The 27325-nt window shown below is 45.3% G+C and overlaps 1 pseudogene across 1 annotated transcript in view; it reads right to left on the reverse strand.

Annotated features, from left to right (window-relative positions):
- Window positions 1-19040: 19040 nt before the first annotated feature.
- Window positions 19041-27325, reverse strand: part of LOC311102632 (tubulin polyglutamylase TTLL5-like) — a 43206-nt pseudogene continuing 34921 nt past the window's right edge. Inside the window, exon 18 of the transcript in view lies at window positions 19041-19136. The product of the transcript in view is annotated as a tubulin polyglutamylase TTLL5-like (transcript). The remainder of the gene's footprint in view (window positions 19137-27325) is intronic.

Here is a 27325-nt window from a genome sequence, read left to right on the forward strand (position 1 = left end):
GAAAACAGCAGGTCCGGGACAAGGTAGCACGTCCGGTGAACAGGTCAGGGTTCCATAGCCGCAGGCAGAACAGTTGAAACTGGAGCAGCAGCACGACTAGGTGGACTGGGGACAGCCAGGAGTCATTCGGCCAGGTAGTCCTGATGGCTCAGGTCCTCCGGGAGGGGAGGGAGAGAGAATTAGAGGGAGCATACTTAAATTCACACAGGACACCAGATAAGACAGGAGAATTACACTGGGTATAACAGACTGACCCTAGCCCCACGGCACATAGACTATTGCAGCATAGATACTGGAGGCTGAGACAGGTGGGGTCGGGGGACACTGTGGCCCCGTCCGACGATACCTCCGGACAAGGCCAACCAGGCAGGATATAACCCCACTCACTTTGCTAAAGCACAGCCCCCACACCACCAGAGGGATATCAACAGACCACCAACTTACTACCCTGAGACAAGGCTGAGTATAGCCCACGAAGATCTCCTCCACTGCACAAGCCAGAGGGGGCGCAAGACCGGACAGGAAGATCATGTCAGTGACTCAACCCACTCAAGTCGCAAAAAAGCCTGGCACGACGTGACGCACCTCTACTAGTCCATGGAAGAGCACTAGTAAACCAGTGACTCAGGCCCCGTAATAGGGTCAGAGGCAGAGAATCGCAGTGGAGAAACAGGAGCCGGCCAGGCAGAGACAGCAAGGGTGGTTCGTCACTCCAGTGCCTTGCCATTCACCTTCGCACCCCTGGGCCAGACTTCACTCAATCATAGGACCTACTGAAGAGATGAGTCTTCAGTAAAGACTTAAAGGTCGAGACTGAGTCTGCGTCTCTCACATGGATAAGCAGACCATTCCATTAAAATTGAGCTCTATAGCAGAAAGCCCTGTCTCCAGCTGTTTGATTAGAAATGATAGGGACAATAAGGAGGCCTGCGTCAAGACTGTAGTGTACGTGTAGGTATGTATGGCAGGACCAAATCAGAGAGATAAGTAGGAGCAAGTCCATGTAATGCTTTGTAGGTTAGCAGTAAAACCTTGATATCAGCCCTAGCCTTTACAGGCTGGAGTAATATGATTCATGTTTTTGGTTCTAGTCAAGATTCTAACAGCTGTATTTAGCACTAACTGAAGTCTATTTAGTGCTTTATCCGAGTAGCTGGATAGTAGAGCATGGATTAGCTTTTCTGCCTCATTTTTGGACATAAAGTTTCTGATTTCTGCAATGTTACGAAGATGGAAAAAAACTGCCCTTGAAATATTCTTGATATGTTCATCAAAAGAGAGATCAGGGTCCAGAGTAACGCCGAGGTCTTTTACAGTTCTTATTTTTAGCCACCTAATAAATTAAAATAAGTGTGTGTGTCTGGAGGCGGCTGTCAAAACTATTAACGAAAGAATGGTCAAAATATCTCCTCCAGGAGGCGAACCCACAATATTCTGTTCCACAGGCGGGAACTCCAACCATTACACTATAAAACCTGTTCTGAACAGTTGGACTTCGACAGATAATTTAAAGTCTGGAAGCATTTGTTCAAAAATGACTTTGCTCATTCAGTGACTGCGCGTTTATTTATGTTGCTTGTCTAAAACAGTTGATTTGTTAAAAACAGACTTATTTAATCACATAATTAACCAAGTTAACAAGCATTTCGTTTTATTTTGACTGCACGCTGCAGCAACCTGATCTCATAGCATTTCGTATTATCCTGTATGTAAATCCAAGACACTCCATTTGTATGATATGTTACGTTTCGTATGGTATGTATTAATTTGTGGATGTCCATCATCCATTTCGCATGATATGTTACGAATTCCAATTTATTGTGGCTAACGTTAGCTAGGTGGCTAACGCTAACATTAGCTAGGTGGCTAGCATTAGCTAGGGTTAAGGTTATGGGTTATGTTAAAAGGGGTTAAGGTTAGGGTTAGGGGAAGGGTTAGCTAACATGCGAAGTAGTTGCAAAGTAGCTAGAAAGTAGTAAGTAGTTGCAAAGTTAGTAATTAGATAAAATGCTAAAGTTGTCCATGATGAGATTGGAACACTAGACAGTTGCGTTATACACCCATCCTTCCACCCTGACCAACCATCCTCTTTTTTGCCTTAAGTAACCTTCTGTCTTATGTAACCATACCAAATGTAACCTATCAACTAATTTCAGTGTCCCGGATTTTTGTTTACTATGTTACGTCTACTGTATGAGACCAGGCTGGCACACAGAATGTCATGCAAGCAATTATTCTGATGTAGTTGTTATACCCTGGTGCACTGTGAGCAGCCCCCTGACTACGTTTTACTTGTGCATGGCGACTTCAGATTTTATATGAACACACTGAAATGTAACTTGACACTGTGTTGATCAGTCAGCACAAATTTGGATTATATGAATGACAAGACGGCAGGAGAGAGAGTTTATGCTGGAATTTATTCTACACGTTTGAAACAGTGATGTTGTCAGTCGAGTCTGGTAAATTGATGCTAGCATGCACAACTGAGGTTCTGTTTACATGTGCGTTTGGGGTTCAACCATTTACTATATGCGGTTCATAACTAGCTTACTGTTTCTTAACTAAACTATTTGTTTTATTGGCTATGGTTTGTGTCAGTGGAGGCACCTCAGAGGAGGAGGGGGAGGACTATCCTCAGGGAATTTCATAAAAATATATATTTTAAAACATTTTAAAAGTTATCCTTTTTAGATAAAACTATACTAAATATAATCACGTCACCAAATAATTTATTAAAACACACTAGTTTGCAAAGAAGATCTACAGTAGCCTCCACAGCACTCTGTAGGGTAGCACCATGGTGTAACCAGAGGACAGCTAGCTTCCGTCCTCCTCTGGGTACATTGACTTCAATGCAAAACCTAGGAGGCTCATGGTTCTCACACCCTTCTATAGACTTACAGAGTAATTATGACAACTTCCGAAGGACGTCCTCCAACCTATCAGAGCTCTTGTAGCATGAACTGACATGTTGTTCACCCAATCAAATAATCAGAGAATGAATCTAGTACTGAAAGCATAAGATACAGCTACAGTGAGGGAAAAAAGTATTTGATCCCCTGCTGATTTTGTACGTTTGCCCACTGACAAAGAAATGATCAGTCTATAATTGTAATGGTATGTTTATTTGAACAGTGAGATACAGAATAACAACAAAAAAATCCAGAAAAACGCATGTCAAAAATGTTATAAATTGATTTGCATTTTAATGAGGGAAATAAGTATTTGACCCCTCTGCAAAACATTACTTAGTACTTGGTGGCAAAACCCTTGTTGGCAATCACAGAGGTCAGACGTTTCTTGTAGTTGGCCATCAGGTTTGCACACATCTCAGGAGGGATTTTGTCCCACTCCTCTTTGCAGATCTTCTCCAAGTCATTAAGGTTTCGAGCCTGACGATTGGCAACTCGAACCTTCAGCTCCCTCCACAGATTTTCTATGGGATTAAGGTCTGGAGACTGGCTAGGCCACTCCAGGACCTTAATGTGCTTCTTCTTGAGCCACTCCTTTGTTGCCTTGGCCGTGTGTTTTGGGTCATTGTCACGCTGGAATACCCATCCACGACCCATTTTCAATGCCCTGGCTGAGGGAAGGAGGTTCTCACCCAAGATTTGACGGTACATGGCCCCGTCCATCGTCCCTTTGATGTGGTGAAGTTATCCTGTCCCCTTAGCAGAAAAACACCCCCAAAGCATAATGTTTCCACCTCCATGTTTGACGGTGGGGATGGTGTTCTTGGGGTCATAGGCAGCATTCCTCCTCCTCCAAACACGGCGAGTTGAGTTGATGCCAAAGAGCTCGATTTTGGTCTCATCTGACCACAACACTTTCACCCAGATCTCCTCTGAATCATTCAGATGTTCATTGGCAAACTTCAGACGGGCCTGTATATGTGCTTTCTTGAGCAGGGGGACCTTGCGGGCGCTGCAGGATTTCAGTCCTTCACGGCGTAGTGTGTTACCAATTGTTTTCTTGGTGACTATGGTCCCAGCTGCCTTGAGATCATTGACAAGATCCTCCCGTGTAGTTCTGGGCTGATTCCTCACCGTTCTCATGATCATTGCAACTCCACGAGGTGAGATCTTGCATGGAGCCCCAGGCCGAGGGAGATTGACTGTCACGATCGTCTAGAAGAGAGGAGGACCAAGGCGCAGCGTTGAAGGCGAACATATTTATTTAATTAGAATGATCACACGATCAAAACAACAAAACGATGACGTGACAGTCAATGGTCATACACAAACCAAATACGAACAAGAAACCACAAACAAAGAATGCCTAACGGCTACCTAAGTATGACTCCCAATCAGAGACAACGAGCTACAGCCCTCTCTGATTGGGAGCCACCCTGGCCAACATAGATATACAACGACTAGAACATAAACAAATGAACACCCTGGCTCAACATACGAGAGTCCCCAGAGCCAGGGCGTGACAGTACCCCCCCCCAAAGGCGCGGACTCCGACCGCGCCAACCAAACACAACAGGGGAGGGACTGGGTGGGCACTCCGCCTCGGCGGCGGATCCGGCTCCGGACATGACCCCCACTCCTTCTCTAAACCCCCAAAGTACCCCTGGTCCGGTCTGGCCCTGCTGACCGGAGCTGGACTGCACACTGGTGGAGCGGATAGCTTCAGCTCCGTAGTGGAGCAGTTGACCGGGACCTTACCAGGCACCGGTGACCCAGGCACGGGTTGTGCTGGACTGACGACGCGCACCCCTGGCTTGGTGCGTGGAGGAGGAACGGGCCTTACCAGGCTGACGACGCGCACCCCTGGCTTGGTGCGTGGAGGAGGAACGGGCCTTACCAGGCTGACGACTCGCACCCCTGGCTTGGTGCGTGGAGGAGGAACGGGCCTTACCAGGCTGACGACGCACACCGTAGGCTTGGTGCGTGGAGCAGGGACAGGCCGGACTGGGCTGACGAAGCACACCACTGACTTGGTGCGGGGAGCAGGAACGGGCCGAGCCGGGCTGACGAAGCGCACCACTGACTTGGTGCGGGGAGCAGGAACGGGCCGAGCCGGGCTGACGAAGCGCACCACTGACTTGGTGCGGGGAGCAGGAACGGGCCGAGCCGGGCTGACGAAGCGCACCACTGACTTGGTGCGGGGAGCAGGAACGGGCCGAGCCGGGCTGACGAAGCGCACCACTGACTTGGTGCGGGGAGCAGGAACGGGCCGAGCCGGGCTGACGAAGCGCACCACTGACTTGGTGCGGGGAGCAGGAACGGGCCGAGCCGGGCTGACGAAGCGCACCACTGACTTGGTGCGGGGAGCAGGAACGGCCGAGCCGGGCTGACGAAGCGCACCACTGACTTGGTGCGGGGAGCAGGAACGGGCCGAGCCGTACTGGGGACACACACCACTGGCCCTACACCGGGATCTGGAACGGGCCGGACCGGACTGGTAACACACCCCAGTACCTCTCGCCGTGCCTCTACACCTTCCATCCCCTCTTCGACCAGTGGCCCCCGTAACCTGGCGGCCTCCTCTGCCAACCCGCTGGACCGCTCTATCGCGGCCTCCTGCTGCCCCGACGTCGTGAGCCCCCCCCTAAAAAATTTCTGGGGGTCTCTCTTCCCCGTGGACCAGGCCTCTATCGTTCTCGCCCAACTCTCGCTCTCCTGCTTCCAACTCCAGCCATTCTGCTCCTCCTTTGGCTTGACCCAGTCGAGACTCTTCCTCCATTGTTCCCAAGTCCACCCTCTCTGCTCCTCACTAGGCTTGACCCAGTCGAGGTTGCCACGGAGATCTGCTAACGATTCCCCTGGCGATGGCTCCTGGACACGCTGCTTGGTCCAGTTTTGGTGGTTTCTTCTGTCACGATCGTCTAGAAGAGAGGAGGACCAAGGCGCAGCGTTGAAGGCGAACATATTTATTTAATTAGAATGATCACACGATCAAAACAACAAAACGATGACGTGACAGTCAATGGTCATACACAAACCAAATACGAACAAGAAACCACAAACAAAGAATGCCTAACGGCTACCTAAGTATGACTCCCAATCAGAGACAACGAGCTACAGCCCTCTCTGATTGGGAGCCACCCTGGCCAACATAGATATACAACGACTAGGACATAAACAAATGAACACCCTGGCTCAACATACGAGAGTCCCCAGAGCCAGGGCGTGACATTGACAGTCTTTTGTGTTTCTTCCATTTGCGAATAATCGCACCAACTGTTGTCACCTTCTCACCAAGCTGCTTGGCGATGGTCTTGTAGCCCATTCCAGCCTTGTGTAGGTCTACAATCTTGTCCCTGACATCCTTGGAGAGCTCTTTGGTCTTGGCCATGGTGGAGAGTTTGAAATCTGATTGATTGATTGCTTCTGTGGACAGGTGTCTTTTATACAGGTAACAAGCTGAGATTAGGAGCACTCCCTTTAAGAGTGTGCGCCTAATCTCAGCTCATTACCTGTGTAAAAGACACCTGGGAGCCAGAAATCTTTCTGATTGAGAGGGGGTCAAATACTTATTTCCCTCATTCAAATGCAAATCAATTTATAACATTTTTGACATGCGTTTTTCTGGATTTTGTTGTTGTTATTCTGTCTCTCACTGTTCAAATAAACCTACCATTAAAATGATAGACTGATCATGTCTTTGTCAGTGGGCAAACGTACAAAATCAGCAGGGGATCAAATACTTTTTTCCCTCACTGTAGCTAGCACTGCAGTGTATAAAATGTGGTGAGTAGTTAAATCAAAGAGAGAGAAAGACCATAGTTGAACAGTTTTGAACAAATTAATTTCTTCCAAAATGAATGAGAAGCAAGAGAGAAATAGAGAGATTGTCACTTTCAGTTTCACTTACTTAGCTAGCTAGTTCAGCCTACTGAAACACCCTGCTCAAACAGAGGGATGCTATGTTAGCTATGACTTTACAACACAACACTGGGACTCTTCCAAGTCAAGGTAAGCTTCTAGTTTTACTAATTTATTGCCAACGTGGCCCGCCGGTGTAACTGCTTACTGACTGTACACTGTAACGTTACTGCATGATTGTAGTGGGTTTACTAACACATTAGTTCTATTAGCTATGCTGACTATGACGTTACTTTAGCAAATATGGTGACAACGATGTAGGCTGTGTCTAGCGGTTTAGCTTGCAAAGGTTTTTTCGACAAGTCACATACAGCTGATGTGTTGTGTATTGAAGTCCACAAGCGAAGGGAAGAGGTGAGAGGAGGAGTGCGCATGCGAGAAGGAATACAACGTGTCTGCTATGAAAGTGAACTGTGTTTACGCGTGATCAGGGGTGTATTCATTCCGCTGATTCTGTTGAAAAACGTTTCTGAAACGGAAGCAAACGGAACAAAACGGGGATAAACATACCTGAATTTGTCCAATAGAAACTCTCGTTTGCAACTGTTGGACTAATGATTACACCCTATATCAGCTAGATGCAGGCAAGAGTGTGCAAGGCAGTATTGAATGTCACCGTCAGTCCATGTGTCACTGTCTGTCACCTCAAATTTTTATCTCGACCTGTGTGCACCTACGTTGTAAACTTTCACTCATAGGCTAGGTTGTAGCAACCTCATGATTGGTATAGGGAAAATGTTAGTATTATGTAGTAGCCTAAACCTATCGCTGTTATATTGAACTGGGTGAATGGAATATGAATGACAGTCATCCAATATGCTGTAATAGAAATAAGGACATGCTCATGAAAAAAAAATTGTCTTCCCTCATCTTAAACGGCCACTGGTTTGTGTGGTCTTGGTTGTTCTTTGTCGAGGAAATGTAGCTTAGCTAACTACAGTGTTTGTCCTGTCTGAAATCTGTCTATCTCCTCTTATTGTAACTTGGTCTGTGCAATGCAAAAGAACGTGAGCAGTGTGGCAGTTTCCCAAAGTTTGGTGGTTTTAAACTTAACGTAACTAACGTTAACTAGCTATGTTTTGTGTAAGAAAGTATGATATATTGTGGTGCATGAACTGGTCATACACGTTAGCTAATGTTACCTAGCTAGCTAACATGAACTGGCTATCATAGCAGCCAAGGACGTGTACTATCTTATTTGTGCATATTTGTTTGTATGCCGATTACACGCACGTGTCTAGATCAGCAGTTTACACATATTGACTTCAGCCTTATATGAAAAACCTTACTTGGCAAAATATAGCTAGCTAGCTTGCCTTGGTTGTTTGTTAGCTACCTAGCCAATGTTAGCTCTAATCTGACTGGTATAACTAGCTAATGAAAACAAAACCACATGAATTGGCTAGCTACCTTTTATTTGCCTGTTCGTTAGCTAGCTAGCTTTCAGCTGACTGGTGTTAGCTAGCTACAGAGGCAAGCTGCTCTTATACAAGCAAGCAAACATTAGCTAGGTAACATTAGCTAGCTATCTAGCTAATCAAAATATCTGTTTGCATTTATTGATTAACCTCAACTTGAATACCACCATATAGCTAGCTATATACAGTAGCCTGGGTTTGTTCGCATACACTTCTTATGACTGGCAGCATGGTGCAAGCAGCTGTGTTGTTGCTGAGCAACCGACCCATGTTATAGAACTCTGAGCTTCGGCTAAAAAAAATATGTTAGCATTGTCAGAAATGCTACAAAAAGGTAGCACATCGTTGTTTCTTAATGGACAGAAATGTGCACGTGAGAGTAATCAATTATACATTTATAAAAACTGTTGCCCTACAAAGTTAGTCAATCTGGCATTCTTTAAATCCAATGGTCACTTTATGGAAGCTATAGTCTTGTTTTAATCCGACATCTAGAATTTGGGCTAGGTAGCCACAAGAAATACTCTAACGACCCCGTTTAAAAAATCTGGTATGTGGTTCTCGGTAATGGACGGACAGCTCATGACTAGATGCTGGGAGTATGTTGTGTACCTCCAATCAAGTTGATTTGCTAATTTTTGCGAGATTGGTGTCATATTGGCTTAGATATGATGGTAGGGAGATTTGAATTTAACAGTGAGCTTCAACCAATACCTATATAGACGCGACAATACTATCATCACTTCTATAATTTCACCAGCCACGTTGGCGGGTGGTCACACAGAGCATTTGGGAACCGTTTTTAAAATCCAACCAACCAGCATTCAGGGCTCAAACCACACACTTTATAATAATAAATAAGACGTATCACTCAGCATTTTGTGGCAGGGCAGGCACTTTGTTGATTATTGATGTCCAGAGAGAATGCGGTCTCCCCCCTGCACAGCCTGAAGAGCCTGGTTCTCACTAGGTTTCTTCCTAGGATCCTGCCTTTCTAGGGAGTTTTTCCTAGCCCCCGTGCTTCTACATCTGCATTGCTTGCTCTTTAGGGCTTTAGCCTGGGTTCTGTATAAGCACTTTGTGACATCTGCTGATGTAAAAAGGGCTTTATGATTACATTTGAGTTGTAGAACTTTATTTGTTTTTATTATTGGATGAACATTATTTATTTGAACATACATTGGTTAAAAGACGCAGGTCACGAAAATGAAAGGAAATTAAACAATATACCCCATTACTTCTTACTAGCAATACATTTCTTGTTTTTGAAACATCAGAAAGCAAGCTCATCTGTTTTTTTGTGATCTGTGGTGTAATTATGGAGAGAAATATATTTTTCTCCATAATTAGTCTGAGTGGCTGTAGATTTTTTAAATCTACCTGCCACAGTGGCTGGTGGACCAAAAAGTTAATTTCTGACCCTGCTTGGTTCACTTAGAATTGTCTTCAAGTGCAAAGTGCCAGCAAAGCAAAACTAACAAAAAACCTGGCAAGCTAAGAAAAAAATAAAGCTATTGATCTTGACATGATCGGCCTCTCAGTAAAACGACACGAGTGCAGCATTCATTTCCTTCTCAAACAGAATGCAATAAATCTCCCTTCAGCTGCCTTCTGTGGAGCACCACCCGCTTCAGGAGAGATAGATATTACAAATTTGGGGCCAATTGGTATAAATATTTTCATAAGCTTTGATAGGTCCTCATTTGTGGAGGAAGCACAAGAGAGCGGGGGTTGAGAGAGAGAGAGGAGAAAGTGAGGAAGAGAGAGAAAGAGAGGAAAGAGAGTGAGAGCGAGTGTGCGATTAATATTGGCTGACAGCTGACCAGAGAGAATGCTGTCTGTTTGGACCCAGTCTAACTCCCTGTCAGAGTGGATCAGAGGGGGCCAGTCATCTCACTACAAAGGGACACTGGGCAGGCAGCGTTCCTAAGCTCCACTAAAGCTATGTCCACTCAAAAAACAAAGGGCAGAAATCCAGCGATACCAGCGCTGGCCTCAGGACCGCTCCATTCTTAATGCATGGCTAAACCTGGTCCTGGGCTGGCTTGTTAAGCGGTTTGGTACTGAAGGTTTTTTGTTCTTTCTCTCCCTAGCTAACTGCTTTCACGTTGTATGTGAGGAGCCAAGCATCTCCCCCACCCCGGTGCCGTAAATGAGGAAAAAAGGCATTCATGAAATTCAGGAGCTGCTCCCCACGGATCCAGTTACAGTTATTGATGAGTTTATAAGATGTTTGTTAACCTATGCCAACCTTCATACTTTGAAGAGAGAATAAGAGAGAAAGAAAGAAATGTTCTGGTTTGCAGAGGCACACATTTTTGGGTTGGTGCATAGATGCTGTCTTTTTCCAGCTCCGTTTGGACAGATGCAGGCTGATCTGGGTTTCTCTATGTCGGCTCAAGTGTGACACTCACATGATGAATGGTGTGATACGCTAATGCTAACGTATAGAAGGACTATGGAAAAAGGCCCTGATCAGACAAACAGATGTGCATCCGGAAAAACTGCTTAATATCACCATTACTGCAATAAACTCAACAGTTCCACCAGTCCCTTTCTCAGGCTCCAGGATGGAAAGAGTTGAGCAACTGCAGGATGACAAGGCGGTAGACACACACATCACACACACACACAACTTACTGGAATTATAGCAATCAAATGCAGGGTCTGTTGACTGCAATTGAAATTGAATAATGCTTTTCAAAATAATAACATATAGGAATATGCCATTTAGCAGATGCTTTTATCCAAAGCGACTTAGTCATGTGTGCATACATTTTACGTATCTAAGCAATAAGGCCAGAGGAGGTGTAGTATATGGCCAATATACCACTGCTAAGGGCTGTTATTAGGCACACTGCAACATGGAGTGCCTGGATACAGGCCTTAGCCATGGTATATTGGCCATAAACCACAAACCCCTGAGGTTCCTTATTGCTATTACAAACTGGTTACCAACTTAATTAGACCAGTAAATAGTAATTTCTTGTCATACCCATGGTATACGGTCTGATATGGCTGTCAGTCAATCAGCATTCAGGGATCGAACCACCCGGTTTATAAATATGATTATAAACTGGGTGGTTCGAGCCCTGAATGCTGATTGGCTGAAAACCATGGTATATCAGACCGTATACCATGGGTATGACAAAACATGTATATTTACTGCTCTAATTACGTTGGTAACCAGTTTATAATAGCAATAAGGCACCTCTGGGGTTTGTGATATACGGGCAATATACCACGGCTAAGAGCTAGCACTCCGCGTTGCAACGTGCGTAAGAACAGCCCTTAGCCTTGGCCATATACCACACCCCCTCTGGCCTTATTGCTTAAATATATAACAGCAATAAAATAACAGGAGAAAATGTTGAGCAATGAATACCAAAATGAGACCACAATGCACCTAAAGTAACTAAGGTGTTTTCTTTTGGAAGGCATGCTCAGTCTTGTGTGTGATTTCTGGGGCACAACTGGCCAGGGATTTAGGTGGCTGGGCAGCGATTAGGATGGGAAGCACGGCCAACAGCTGGGAATGCCCAAAATGTGTCTATTTCCCACCATTACAAAAGAAAGATGGCCATCACACTAATGCCCCTTTATCCGCTAGCAGTCATCTGACCTCTACAGTTAGAGATACATGGAGCCTATCTGATCAAACAGCAGATCATCATACTAGTGGAAACCTAATTAAGTATTTACAGACGGTCTGTAAATCTTTTGAAACAGACCCGTCAGGCCTGGAATTGCGTACACTGGGAAGAGCCTTGCAACAGCCATAATCTGGTGTGAAGGAGTCAGGCCAAACGCCCTCAACACTGACGCTGCAACAGAACACATAGCTTGTAGGGTTAGCCGATACGGTTGTGGTGTCAGCTGTGTCATTTGTGTAATTACCTGTGTTTTTTAAATAGAAAAGTCATGAGGACAGGTCCCATTGTGGCTGATACTGTATGTTTCATGAAAACAGGGAATGGAACTTCTATCCAGCAAGTACTACCAACCTGTACATGGCACTGCATATCACTAGAACACACAACACTGGCTCTCACAGAAGCAGACTACACAGGGAGAATGTGTGTACAGCTTCTCAGTCAGACTAAATCAATATGGGTGGAAGAAGGGTGTAAAGCAGGGGCTAACAAGCCTGTAACTCTATACCTTAAATCTGCTAAGCATTTTTGGGGGAACAATAAATAACCTTAGCTGGTATTAACCTCTCACCCCATAACATTGGCTTGCCAAAGCAGCATTAACAAGGTAATGAGAGAACACACTGCTTCCTTGTAGGGGCTGCACAGTTGTTCCTTCATACCATTACACAACCACAAATAGGACTGGCCCACTTAAAGTGTGACATAACTATACGGGAAGCAACCCTTTAATATTTGGAGAAAGCTTGACCTCTGGGTTCTTCACACCTCACTTTCTTTGTCAACAGTCTCACTTTTGCCGTCATAAAATGTAGATCGGCCAACACCGCAGTACGGAAGGGCTCAAATGTTGAACATGTACAGTTGAAGTCGGAAGTTTACATACACTTAGGTTGGAGTCATTAAAACTCGTTTTTCAACCACTCCACACATTTCTTGTTATCAAACTATAGTTTTGGCAAGTCGGTTAGGACATCTACTTTGTGCATGACACAAGTCATTTTTCCAACAATTGTTTACAGACAGATTATTTCACTTATAATTCACTGCATCACAATTCCAGTGGGTCAGAAGTTTACATACACTAAGTTGACTGTGCCTTTAAACAGCTAGGAAAATTCCAGAAAATGATGTCATGGCTTTAGAAGCTTCTGATAGGCTAATTGACATCATTTGAGTCAATTGGAGGTGTACCTGTGGATGTATTTCAAGGCCTACCTTCAAACTCAGTGCCTCTTTGCTTGACATCATGGGAAAATCAAAAGAAATCAGCTAAGAGCTCAGAATTTTTTTTTTAGACCTCCACAAGTCTGGTTCATCCTTGGGAGCAATTTCCAAATGCCTGAAGGTACCACGTTCATCTGTTCAAACAATAGTACGCAAGTATAAACACCATGGGACCACGCAGCCGTCATACCGCTCAGGAAGGAGACTAGTTCTGTCTCCTAGAGATGAACGTACTTTGGTGGGAAAAGTGCAAATCAATCCCAGAACAACAGCAAAGGACCTTGTGAAGATGCTGGAGGAAACAGGTACAAAATATCTATATCCACAGTAAAAACAAGTCCTATATCGACATAACCTGAAAGGCCGCTCAGCAAGGAAGAAGCCACTGCTCCAAAACCGGCATAAAAAAGCCAGACTACAGTTTGCAACTGCACATGGGGACAAAGATCGTACTTTTTGGAGAAATGTCCTCTGGTCTGATGAAACAAAAATACAACTGTTTGGCCATAATGACCATCGTTATGTTTGGAGGAAAAAGGGGGTCGCTTGCAAGCTGAAGAACACCATCCCAACCGTGAAGCACGGGGGTGGCAGCATCATGCTGTGGGGGTGCTTTGCTGCAGGAGGGACTGGTGCACTTCACAAAATAGATGGCATCATGAGGAAGGAAAATTATGTGGATATATTGAAGCAACATCTCAAGACATCAGTCAGGAAGTTAAAGCTTGGTCGCAAATGGGTCTTCCAAATGGACAATGACCCCAAGCATACTTCCAAAGTTGTGGCAAAATGGCTTAAGGACAACAAAGTCAAGGTATTAGAGTGGCCATCACAAAGCCCTGACCTCAATCCTGTAGAAAATTTGTGGGCAGAACTGAAAAAGCGTGTGCGAGCAAGGAGGCCTACAAACCTGACTCAGTTACACCAGCTCTGTCAGGAGGAATGGGCCAAAATTCGCCCAACTTATTGTGGGAAGCTTGTGGAAGGCTACCCGAAAAATGTGATCCAAGTTAAACAATTTAAAGGCAATGCTACCAAATACTAATTGAGTGTATGTAAACTTCTGACCCACTGGGAATGTGATGAAAGAAATAAAAGCTGAAATAAATAATTCTCTCTACTATTATTCTGACATTTCACATTCTTAAAATAAAGTGGTGATCCTAACTGACCTAAAACAGGGACTTTTTACTAGGATTAAATGTCAGGAATTGTGAAAAACTGAGTTTAAATGTATTTGGCTAAGGTGTATGTAAACTTCCGACTTCAACTGTATCTCATCATGGAGTATGCACCCACAGTTGGAAGTTTAGTAAATAAATGTAATGCTTTGTAAGATGCTTGTTCCTTGAGAGTGGCTTGAGTGGATTTCTCCAGATAGACAATGAATTACAGGAACATGGTTGCCTGTGGTTGTGTTTCTTTGTATATGGAGAAAGTGAGTGTTTCTTTATGTTATCTGGATGTTTTACTGAGGGGGGATTAGTGTTAATTTACAAACAGATTTTTGGCAGCATGATGTGTTTATAGTATCAAGCCGTTCCTACAGCTGACTCTAATAGGCAGTGAAAGCAGCAACCAGTCCGACATTAATGGTGCTGCTGTGATTGTCACCCTATTAAGAATGCCATATGACAGCCTGGGTTTCCTTGGCTTCAGCTGCAAAACCCGACAACCCTTAAACAAAATACCAAACACACATTTACAGTGAGGGAAACAAGTATTTGATCCCCTGCTGATTTTGTACGTTTGCCCACTGACAAAGACATGATCAGTCTATAATTTTAATGGTAGGTTTATTTGAACAGTGAGAGACAGAATAACAACAAAAAAATCCAGAAAAACGCATGTCAAAAATGTTATAAATTTATTTGCATTTTAATGAGGGAAATAAGTATTTGACCCCTCTGCAAAACATGACTTAGTACTTGGTGGAAAAACCCTTGTTGGCAATCACAGAGGTCAGACGTTTCTTGTAGTTGGCCACCAGGTTTGCACACATCTCAGGAGGGATTTTGTTCCACTCCTCTTTGCAGATCTTCTCCAAGTCATTAAGGTTTCGAGGCTGACGTTTGGCAACTCGACCCTTCAGCTCCCTCCACAGATTTTCTATGGGTTTAAGGTCTGGAGACTGGCTAGGCCACTCCAGGACCTTAATGTGCTTCTTCTTGAGCCACTCCTTTGTTGCCTTGGCCGTGTGTTTTGGGTCATTGTCATGTTGGAATACCCATCCACGACCCATTTTCAATGCCCTGGCTGAGGGAAGGAGGTTCTCACCCAAGATTTGATGGTACATGGCCCCGTCCATCGTCCCTTTGATGCGGTGAAGTTGTCCTGTCCCCTTAGCAGAAAAACACCCCCAAAGCATAATGTTTCCACCTCCATGTTTGACGGTGGGGATGGTGTTCTTGGGGTCATAGGCAACATTCCTCCTCCTCCAAACACGGCGAGTTGAGTTGATGCCAAAGAGCTCGTTTTTGGTCTCATCTGACCACAACACTTTCACCCAGTTCTCCTCTGAATCATTCAGTTGTTCATAGGAAAACTTCAGACGGCCCTGTATATGTGCTTTCTTGAGCAGGGGGACCTTGCGGGCGCTGCAGGATTTCAGTCCTTCACGGCGTAGTGTGTTACCAATTGTTTTCTTGGTGACTATGGTCCCAGCTGCCTTGAAATCATTGACAAGATCCTCCCGTGTAGTTCTGGGCTGATTCCTCACCGTTCTCATGATCATTGCAACTCCACAAGGTGAGATCTTGCATGGAGCCCCAGGCCGAGGGAGATTGACAGTTCTTTTGTGTTTCTTCCATTTGCGAATAATCGCACCAACTGTTGTCACCTTCTCACCAAGCTGCTTGGCGATGGTCTTGTAGCCCATTCCAGCCTTGTGTAGGTCTACAATCTTGTCCCTGACATCCTTGGAGAGCTCTTTGGTCTTGGCCATGGTGGAGAGTTTGGAATCTGATTGATTGATTGCTTCTGTGGACAGGTGTCTTTTATACAGGTAACAAGCTGAGATTAGGAGCACTCCCTTTAAGAGTGTGCTCCTAATCTCAGCTCGTTATCTGTATAAAAGACACCTGGGAGCCAGAAATCTTTCTGATTGAGAGGGGGTCAAATACTTATTTCCCTCATTCAAATGCAAATCAATTTATAACATTTTTGACATGCGTTTTTCTGGATTTATTTTGTTGTTATTCTGTCTCTCACTGTTCAAATAAACCTACCATTAAAATTATAGACTGATCATTTCTGTGTCAGTGGGCAAATGTACAAAATCAGCAGGGGATCAAATACTTTTTTCCCTCACTGTATTTGTGTCACAAATCGCGCCTTTCAAATTTGTAACTGAAGTCATACCCAGTCTGACACCATACTGTACAGTCTGTAAGTTGGTAACCATGACAGGCCAATAGATACTTGAGGATCCTCCCCTACTGTATGTCACAGCTAGCAATTTGGTTAGCCAGAAAATCATGACAATTGGTATATGGGTGAAGTTTGGAATTTGATTGACGTTGTCCATAGCCATAGAGACAAGCATTGATGCTTTGGTGTCATCTTAGGATATCTCACAGAGGCAGTCATTGTTGCAAAACTAGTGTGTGGTCCCATTCGCGTACTTTTGGTCTTCTCTCTCATCAATTAACATTTAATGAGACAGAAACAAATGCAGACAAATGTGCTGACAAGTCTGTCCAATCAGTGGCTGAACTGACTTGGCATTTCCTCATGATGTTCTGCTCCAATTGGCTGGCAGCTTGGTGGTGGGTCCAGTGAATGGGCTGTTCTCTTCTTCCCACATCTCAGCCCTCGGAGAGAGAGGAGACGGTTTGGCTGCTCCAACAAATACATCCACTCACCTCTTTATTCGACTCCCAAACACAACTGCTAATCTTTATTCTTGTTAGTCATTGTTGTCAAACAAACCTAAAGCTGCATGTCATTCAGATCCTAGATTAAATAACAAAGACTAACTCTCTGTGTTCATCAATTACAGTGTGTATCGTCTTGGGGGAAAACAGGCACGGGCAACATTTTGAGATTAGTATCTTGTGTTTTTGAGTTCAGCAGTTGGCTGTTGGAAGGGTGTTTTGAAGATTAAATAACCTTGAACATTTCTAATACCTACAGTACAGTGATTCCATTATGAGTTGGAGGAGCTAAGGCTAAAGTGGAACAGGCTTCAGATGTTTTGCAACCAAGGTATTGAGTTGCCCCTGAAATGAGTTTAAAATGAAAGGAAACAAATTATAATACATTTTCTGTGAACAATCATCTAATCTCTTTCAGACAGAGGTTTGCGTTCTATCTGTCATTCTTTCTTTCCCACTCTTCTTTCTTCCTTTCTTTCATTGTTTCCTCCAGTGCATTTTTGGTCTGAAGCATCCGTTTTTCCCACACTTTCCCTTGTCACACAGGCCGACCACAAAAATGCAGGATAGTAGAGAGCGTGAGGGGGCTCTGGAATTCTGCATGCAGAGGGTAAACACAGAAACTGCCAGGAAGACACACACAGAGGAGCAAACAGTGCATCTACCCTGCCCTAACCTACCCTCCCTCTGCCCTTCACTCTTCACTGCCCTCCCTCCCCTCTGACCGTGCCGCTTGTCCAGGAGAGCTCTCCTCACACATCAGCAGCATAACACAGCCACATCCCTCTGGCCTCCCTGCTCCCTGGCTGGCCTCAACCGCCACATCCCTCTGGCCACCCTGCTCCCTGGCTGGCCTCAACCGCCACATCCCTCTGGCCTCCCTGCTCCCTGGCTGGCCTCAACCGCCACATCCCTCTGGCCTCCCTGCTCCCTGGCTGGTCTCAACCGCCACATCCCTCTGGCCTCCCTGCTCCCTGGCTGGTCTCAACAGCCACATCTCTCTGGCCTCTCCTGCTCCCTGGCTGGCCTTATCTGCCACATGAAAGTTGCTGCTGAGACGGCCACTTTGTGTCATTTCCAAAAACCTTGTAACCCTGATGAAAGGCATCAACATGCATCCTCTGATACAGACAGAAAGACAAGTGGCACGCACACACATACACACACACACACACACACTAGGAGCAGACACATAGAGCAATGGCTTTACCATACAGTTCTATAAATATGCATACTTTGCAAAAAAAGACAACAAACTCAAATGGCCAGGTCCATATAAATCTCTCTGATGCTAATACCAGAGTAGCACACAGCAGGGGAGGGTTAAGGAGAGGAGGGGGGCTCTGCAGAATGACAGAGTTAGGACCGCAGCGCCTCACAGGGGCTGGAGCCCTGTCCTCACACTGGGAGAGAGGAGCCCTCCACCGAAGCCATGTGCTTTAAACAAGCAGCCCTATCGCCGAGGTTTGCCATTGTTGTGTAATTTGGCCAGATGTTGGGTAATAAAGTCATACTGCAGCGTGGGAAACAGATGGCAGTTTCAGGCTACGCTCCGTTTTCTCTCTCTCTAACTTCTCTTTCTTTCTCTATTTTTCCTCCTCTCTTCTTCTGCTAATCTCCAAACAAAACAGGGTTGAAATGGCTCTCATAAATAGGGCCCTGCAGTTGAACCGCATTGTGTTTACTGAGCAGGCACAAATCAGGCCTGTGATGAGGTTGTTTACTGAGCAGGCAGATACAGCCTGAAGCCAAGGGACTGAGACCGTACGCTCCACGCTTCACGTAGTCTAACTCTCATTACCCTCACCACCACTTCCTCTTGAACTCTCTGCTGCTGCTGGACCCTGGTTCACCCCTCCAGCACAGCCATAGTCCTCTAGAGCCACTAGCTAGCCATCATACATACTGCATATTCATGTCATGGTCCAGTCAATTTGGTAATAATGAACTCTTTAGTGATAGAGTATTGAACAGCAGCATCCCAGTGCTGTGCTGTTGTGTGGTGTAGCGTGGTGTGGTGTGGAGGCAGTTCTATCTCCAGGTCTTACTTGTTGAGGCACTGGGTGGCTGGGGCCGAGGGGCCAACACATGATAGGATGGCATCATGGCCTGAGCAGCCAACATGGTCTAGGGAGCAAAAAAACACATTTTGCTTCAGATTCAGTGTCCATTACGTTTTAAGGACAAGACAGTTAGGAGGATTTATAGAATAGGGCATATTATGTACACTATATCTACAAAAGTTGCTGACAGGTGTATAAAATCAAGCACACAGCCATGCAATCTCCAAAGACAAACATTGGCAGTAGAATGGCCTGTACTGAAGAGCTGTGACTTTCAACGTCATAAGATGCCACCTTTCCAACAAGTCAGTTCGTCAAATTTCGGCCATGCTAGAGCTGCCCCAGTCAACTGTAAGTGCTGTTATTGTGAAGTGGAAACGTCTAGAAGCAACAACGACTCAGCCGCGAAGTGGTATGCCACATAAGCTCACAGAACGGGACCGCCGACTGCTGAAGCCCGTGGTGTGTAAAAATCGTCTGTCCTCGGTTGCAACACTCACTACAGAGTTCCAAACTGCCTCTGGAAGCAACGTCAGCACAAGAACTGTTCGTCGGGAGCTTCATGAAAAGGGTTTCCATTGGCCAAGCAGCCGCACACAAGCCTAAGATCACCATGCGCAATGCCAAGCGTCGGCTGGAGTGGTGTAAAGCTCGCCGCCATTGGACTCTGGAGCAGTGGAAACGCGTTCTCGGGAGTGATGAATCACACTTAGGGCTGTTGCGGTGACCGTATTACCGCCACACCGGCGGTCACGAGTCATGAAGGCAGTCAAATTCCATGTGACCGTTTAGTCACTGTAATTAGGCTTCTCTAAGCTCTGATGCTGCTGATGGTCATTAGTAGCCTACCAAACTTGCTAACTGACTGGTACTCAGCACACTATTGTCCCACTAATCACTCTGACATCAATGCAAATGTGTTCGAAAATCTAATCAAACACTTCATGAGAGCCCATGAGTTCATGTTGCGCAACATTTCTATAGGCTATGCAATTGGGCGAGAAAACAGAGTGATGGCCTCTACTAAGAAGAGGAGGATCCCATCAGCTTTCTATAGGCTAGGCCTACTATATTTATTTCTCAACTTTCATTTTACATTACATTTTAGTCATTTAGCAGACGCTCTTAACCAGAGCGACTTACAGGAGCAATTAGGGTTAAGTGCCTTGCTCAAGGGCACATTAACGTCATTTAGCAGACGCTCTTAGCCAGAGCGACTCACAAATTGGTGCGTTCACCCTATAGCCAGTGGGATAACCACTTTACAATTTGGGGGGGGGGGGGGGGGGGGGGGGGTTAGAAGGAATACTTTATCCTATCCCAGGTATTCCTTAAAGAGGTGGGGTTTCAAATGTCTCCGGAAGGTGGTGAGTGACTCCGCTGTCCTGGCGTCGTGAGGGAGCTTGTTCCACCATTGGGGTGCCAGAGCAGCGAACAGTTTTGACTGGGCTGAGCGGGAGCTGTGCTTCCGCAGAGGAAGGGGAGCCAGCAGGCCAGAGGTGGATGAACGCAATGTCCTCGTTTGGGTGTAGGGACTGATCAGAGCCTGAAGGTACAGAGGTGCCGTTCCCCTCACTGCTCCATAGGCAAGCACCATGGTCTTGTAGCGGATGCGAGCTTCAACTGGAAGCCAGTGGAGTGTGCGGAGGAGGGGGGTGACGTGAGAGAACTTGGGAAGGTTGAACACCAGACGGGCTGCGGCATTCTGGATGAGTTGTAGGGGTTTAATGGCACAGGCAGGGAGCCCAGCCAACAGCGAGTTGCAGTAGTCCAGACGGGAGATGACAAGTGCCTGGACCAGGACCTGCGCCGCTTCCTGTGTAAGGCAGGGTCGCACTCTCCGAATGTTGTAGAGCATGAACCTGCAGGAGCGGGTCACCGCCTTGATGTTGGCGGAGAACGACAGGGTGTTGTCCAGGGTCACGCCTAGGCTCTTCGCACTCTGGGAGGAGGACACAGCGGAGTTGTCAACCGTGATGGCGAGATCATGGAACGGGCAGTCCTTCCCCGGGAGGAAGAGCAGCTCCGTCTTGCCAGGGTTCAGCTTGAGGTGGTGATCCGTCATCCATACTGATATGTCTGCCAGACATGCAGAGATGCGATTCGCCACCTGGTTATCAGAAGGGGGAAAGGAGAAGATTAGTTGTGTATCGTCAGCGTAGCAATGATAGGAGAGACCATGTGAGGATATGACAGAGCCAAGTGACTTGGTGTATAGGGAGAAAAGGAGAGGGCCCAGAACCGATCCCTGGGGGACACCAGTGGTGAGAGCACGTGGTGCGGAGACAGCTTCCCGCCACGCCACTTGGTAGGAGCGACCGGTCAGGTAGGACGCAATCCAGGAGTGAGCCGCGCCGGAGATGCCCATCTCGGAGAGGGTGGAGAGGAGGATCTGATGGTTCACAGTATCAAAGGCAGCAGACAGGTCTAGAAGGACAAGAGCAGAGGAGAGAGAGTTAGCTTTAGCAGTGCGGAGAGTCTCCGTGACACAGAGAAGAGCAGTCTCAGTTGAATGACCAGTCCTGAAACCTGATTGGTTTGGATCAAGAAGGTCATTCTGAGAGAGATAGCAAGAGAGTTGGCTAAAGACGGCACGCTCAATAGTTTTGGAAAGAAAAGAAAGAAGGGATACTGGTCTGTAGTTGTTGACATCAGTGGGGTCGAGTGTTGGTTTTTTGAGGAGGGGAGCAACTCTCGCTCTCTTGAAGACGGAAGGGACATGGCCAGCGGTCAAGGATGAGTTGATCAGCGAGGTGAGGTAGGGGAGAAGGTCACCGGAGATGGTCTGGAGAAGGGAGGAGGGGATGGGGTCAAGCGGGCAGGTTGTTGGGCGGCCTGCAGTCACAAGTCGCAGGATTTTATCTGGAGAGAGAGGGGAGAAAGAAGTCAAAGCATAGGGTAGGGCAGTGTGAGCAGGACCAGCAGTGTTATTAGACTTAACAAACGAGGATCGGATGTCGTCAACCTTCTTTTCAAAGTGGTTGACGAAGTCATCCACAGAGAGAGAGGAGGTGGGGGGGGGGGGGGGAGGATTCAGGAGGGAGGAAAATGTGGCAAAGAGCTTCCTAGGGTTAGAGGCAGATGCTTGGAATTTAGAGTGGTAGAAGGTGGCCTTAGCAGCAGAAACAGATGAAGAAAATGTAGAGAGGAGGGAGTGAAAAGATGCCAGGTCGGTAGGGAGTTTAGTTTTCTTCCATTTCCGCTCCGCTGCCCGGAGCTCTGTTCTGTGAGCTCGCAGTGAGTCATCAAGCCACGGAGCTGGGGGGGAGGACCGAGCCGGCCGGGAGGATAGGGGACACAGAGAGTCAAAGGATGCAGAAAGGGAGGAGAGGAGGGTTGAGGAGGCAGAATCAGGAGATTGGAGGGAGAAGGATTGAGCATATTGTTTATCTTTACAACAGAAGTATAGCCTACCTGGCTGGTATGAAACTGAACGACGGGAAAAGCGTCCTCCGTTCACTATTTAAGTGCATAGATGACATGTATTTTTTCCCGCTGCCCCTGTTTCGAGGCATGATAATGGTCCATTCTAAATCAAAACAAACTTCACATATATTATTTAGTATATGTAAAGACAAGATTAAATCAAGAATAGTCTGATGGGTGAAAATATTAGCCTATCACTTGTGAATTATATATTATCACTTGTGAATGATGCCCAGCATAAGAAACTGCCTTTTCTTTGTGCGATTTTTTCGAATCATAGTTGCACACCTCATGTAGCCTAGCCCAATGCCCTATATGTTTTGATAAGGTTTGTATCACAACTAAAGTGGCCAAATAACTTCTTAAAATTAAGCACATTAATCCACTTTACAAGGGGTTTAGAGCCTAACTGGCATACCTAAGCAGCGCTTCAGTTTCAACTTTGGAGAAGATAATTTTCACCATAAAAATGCACCTTTATAATAAAAGCATTACATGCGTTATCGCATTTGCGGTCACTTTTGATAATGGTGTTTTCCCGCTAATGGAACATTCGCGCTTATAGCCTACTGCCACTTATAATGTGAAGAAATAGCCGAATAGTTTATCAACATTTTAAGCTAAATGTTCTGATCTGTTGCGTCAGCCACATTGCTTAAAACAATTTTTTGGATGCTAGTGGTTAATTTGGGATCTATTGCATCCCACAACTGTCCCAGACTATGTTTGGAATATTTATTTCTCGCACAGAATAGAATAGACCGACTTTTGTGCTATGGGGGATACTAGATTGACATAGGCTAGTGCTTTTGCTGTTTGTTAGGCCTACTCAACTTGTTGGCTGATGAAAAGTAAATGTGGACAGTTCTTCCAATACAGTATTGGAAGAACTGTCCACATTTACAATATGCACGTCGGAATTGGATAAGGACGCACGCAGTTGGGTCCCCGATGTGTCTGTCTTCACTTGTAGCCTATGAGAAAGATCCGATCACGTGATGGAGAGCCATGTGAGTGAGAGGTGCTAAGGAGCGCGCAGCACTCAGGGAGAAGGGCACAACGCAGCACTCCAGGCCAAGGGCACAATGGCCACTGGCCGCAAAAGGCATGGATCTTTTCAGGGCGCATTAAGGCCACAAAGGAGATGCCACCGTGGAATTCGAGGCATTATCAAGTGCTTGTCAAATTGTGAATGAGATAGTAATGAAGAGTGTGCAGCCTGCGCAAAAAACTAAGCAGAGCTCATGCCTTTCAAGCGACATTTTTCAAATCATCATTAGTCGGATCATGCAGCCTTACAATGTATTAAAAATCAAAACATATAGCCCAACGTTTGTAGAACAACTAAAGTTACATTAATAACTCAAAATTAAGCATATAGGAGTACATATTTCTATGTTAACGCTCAACACAGAATAGCCGCATGTGCGCACTCCCTCAAATCGTTTGGAGAAAATATTTATATTTTATTCAGCTTTGTTCAATTGTATTCTTCATAATATAAAATAATATAAAATAATGCCAGTGTAGCCCATAGCCATTTGGCATAGCCAGATCAGGACCTAACATAAGGACAACTCAGAGTATGCTATTCTGTTCTTCTGAAATAGACTACATTTTCTTCATATCATGCTTCTTTAGACCTGTCTAAAATAAATATTGGATTTATTGTGAAGGTGTAGGCTATATTACATGGATTTATTATACTTTTTTAAATGTAGATGTTCCAAAGGTCTGCATCAGTGGCTTGTAAGCTATGTGTTGAAGCCAGGAGATGTTAAATGTGTTTATGTTAATGGTCAATTACCGTGAGAACAACAGTTATTTGCTTGACAATCACCGGCTGACAAAATTTTGTGACCGCCACAGCCCTAATCACGCTTCACTATCTGGCAGTCCGACGGATGAATCTGGGTTTGGTGGATGCCAGGAGAACGCTACCTGTCCGGATGCATAGTGCCAACGGTAAAGTTTGGTTGAGGAGGAATAATGGTCTGGGGCTGTTTTTCATGGTTTGGGCTAGGCCCCTTAGTTCCAGTGAAGGGAAATCTTAACGCTACAGCATACAATGACATTCTAGATCAGGGGTGTCAAACTCATTTTAGCTCAGGGGCCACATGGAGGAAAATATATTCCCAAGTGGGCCGGACCGGAAAAATCATGGTATATATAACTTAAAAACAACAACTTCAGATTGTTTTCTTTGTTTTAATACGATCAACATACAACATAAAGCTGGAGCCTGAGGACAGTGTGTCCAAAATAGTACAAGCACAACATCACTATTAATCATAAAACACGTCAAGTTTATTTGAAAATTCTAAAGAAAAAGAACACACAAACACACAATGCCTCAGTGATTCACAGAAGTATATCACAGATCACAGAACTATATCAGGGTGTCATTTCTCAGGCAGAAATGTAGATACAAATAATGAAATCCTGTTCCCCAAACAAGTGCAAGAACCACAGAGTCAAGAATAGGTTAAATATACAAATAAAATAAAATCAATTAAAAACAATAGCACATCAACATAAAAACATATAAACATAAAGCTGGAGCCTGAGGACAGTGTCCAAAAGCACAACATCACTATTAATCATAAAACACCTCAAGTTATTTGAAAGTTCTGAGGACAAAGAACACACAAACACACAATGCCTCAGTGATTCACAGAAGTATATCACAGATCACAGAACTATATCAGGGTGTCATTTCTCAGGCAGAAATGTAGATAAAAATAATGAAATCCTGTTCCCCAAACAAGTGCAAGAACCACAGAGTCAAGAATAGGTTAAATATACAAATACAATCAAATCAATTAAAAACAATAGCACATCAACATAAAAACATATAAACATAAATCTGAAAGCGTTGCTCAAACTCCCGTAATAGTCCCGTTATTTTATCTTTGAACCGCTTCATGTCTGCCACATGTTGGGTCGCGCACACATTTTTCAGACAGGGGAAGTGAGCTGCATCACCACCGGCAAGTTGCGTCTCCCACAATTACAGCTTCAACTTGAAAGAACGTATGCTGTCATAATACTGTGTGACAACTTTGTTGCGCCCTTGCAGCTGTTTGTTCAAGTTATTCAGGTGCTCTGTAACATCCACCATAAATGCAAGGTCCGGCATCCATTCTGCGGAATGAAATTCTAACACTGGTTTGCCCTTTTCTTCCATGAACTGTTCAATTTCTTCTCGTAAATCAAAGAAACGCCTCAGCACAGCACCTCGGCTTAACCATCTTACCTCAGTGTGGTATGGCAGGCCATAGATGTGGTCTTTCTCTCTGAGAAGGCTGTCAAACTGACGGTGATTCAGGCTTCTGGATCGGATGAAATTAACAGTTTGGATGACCACCTTCATGACGTTATCCATCTTTAATGACTTGCAACACAAAGCCTCCTGGTGCAAAATACAGTGAAAAGTCAAAAAATCACGTCCTCCATTTTCAGATTGCACTTTCTCTCTGAACTTTGTCACAACGCCTGCTTTTTTCCCAATCATTGAGGGCGCACCATCTGTAGCCAGGCTGACAGCGCGGGACCAGTCCACTCCGACCCTGTCCAGCGCGTTGACGAGTGCGGTAAAAATATCAGCTGCTGTCGTTGTATCTGTCATCGGCACCAACTCCATGAACTCCTCGGTGACGGTCAATGTGTCATCAACTCCGCGGATGAAAAAATGGCCAGTTGTGCAACATCTGTAATGTCCGTGCTTTCATCAATTGCAACCGAAAACGCAATAAATGACTTTACTTTTTGCTTCAACTGGCTGTCCAAATCCACTGAAAGATCGGAAATCCTGTCTGCAACTGTGTTTCTTGTCAGGCTGATATTTGCAAAAGCCTGCCGCTTTTCAGGGCACACAATCTCCGCTGCCTTCATCATGCATGTTTTTACAAATTCACCCTCACTAAATGGTTTTGAAGCCACTGCGATTTCATTAGCAATGAGGTAGCTAGCTTTCACTGCAGCGTCACTGATGTCTCGCCTGTGAGTAAACACAGACTGCTGTTTCTTCAGACCCGCCAACAGTTCATTCACCTTCTCTCATCTCCGCTGTCCTTGAAAGTTGTCATATTTGTCGGCATGAAGACTCACATAGTGGCGACGAAGGTTATATTCTTTCAGCACTGCAACATGCTCTGAACACACCAAACATACAGCTTTCCCATTCAATTCCGTGATTAAATAGGATGACCATTTTTCTTGGAACATTCTGCACTCTGCGTCCACTTTTCTCTTTTTTGACAGAGACATATTGGGGCAATGAGGGTGCCAAAGCACATAATGTTAAAAGTAGAAGCCGTAATAAATATCGCGGGCAAAACAAAGTAGCTCATTGGCTGCACGTGCTTGACCTACTTGCTCTGCCCCGGTATAAACAGTTTGCTTGCTTAACACAATTGCTATTGCGCCATCCAGTGGACGCAATTGGAACAGCAGTTTATTTTATTGAAAAATTGCAGCGCATTTTTATACTTTCCAAATTTATTTTATTTTATTTTATTTTTTAAATCATCTCGCGGGCCGGATTAAACCCGTTTGCGGGCCTGATCCGGCCCGCGGGCCGTACGTTTGACACCCCTGTTCTAGATGATTCTGTGCTTCCAACATTGTGGCAACAGTTTGGGGAAGGCCCTTTCCTGTTTCAGCATGACAATACCCCCGTGCACAAAGCGAGGTCCATACAGAAATGGTTTGTCGAGATCGGTGTGGAAGAACTTGACTGGCCTGCATAGAGCCCTGATCTCATCCCCATCGAACACCTTTGGGATGCCGACTGCGAGCCTAATCGCCCAACATCAGTGCCTGACC

This window comes from Coregonus lavaretus (assembly GCF_964263955.1).
Source record: "Coregonus lavaretus genome assembly, chromosome: 27".
Taxonomy (NCBI): Eukaryota; Metazoa; Chordata; class Actinopteri; order Salmoniformes; family Salmonidae; genus Coregonus; species Coregonus lavaretus.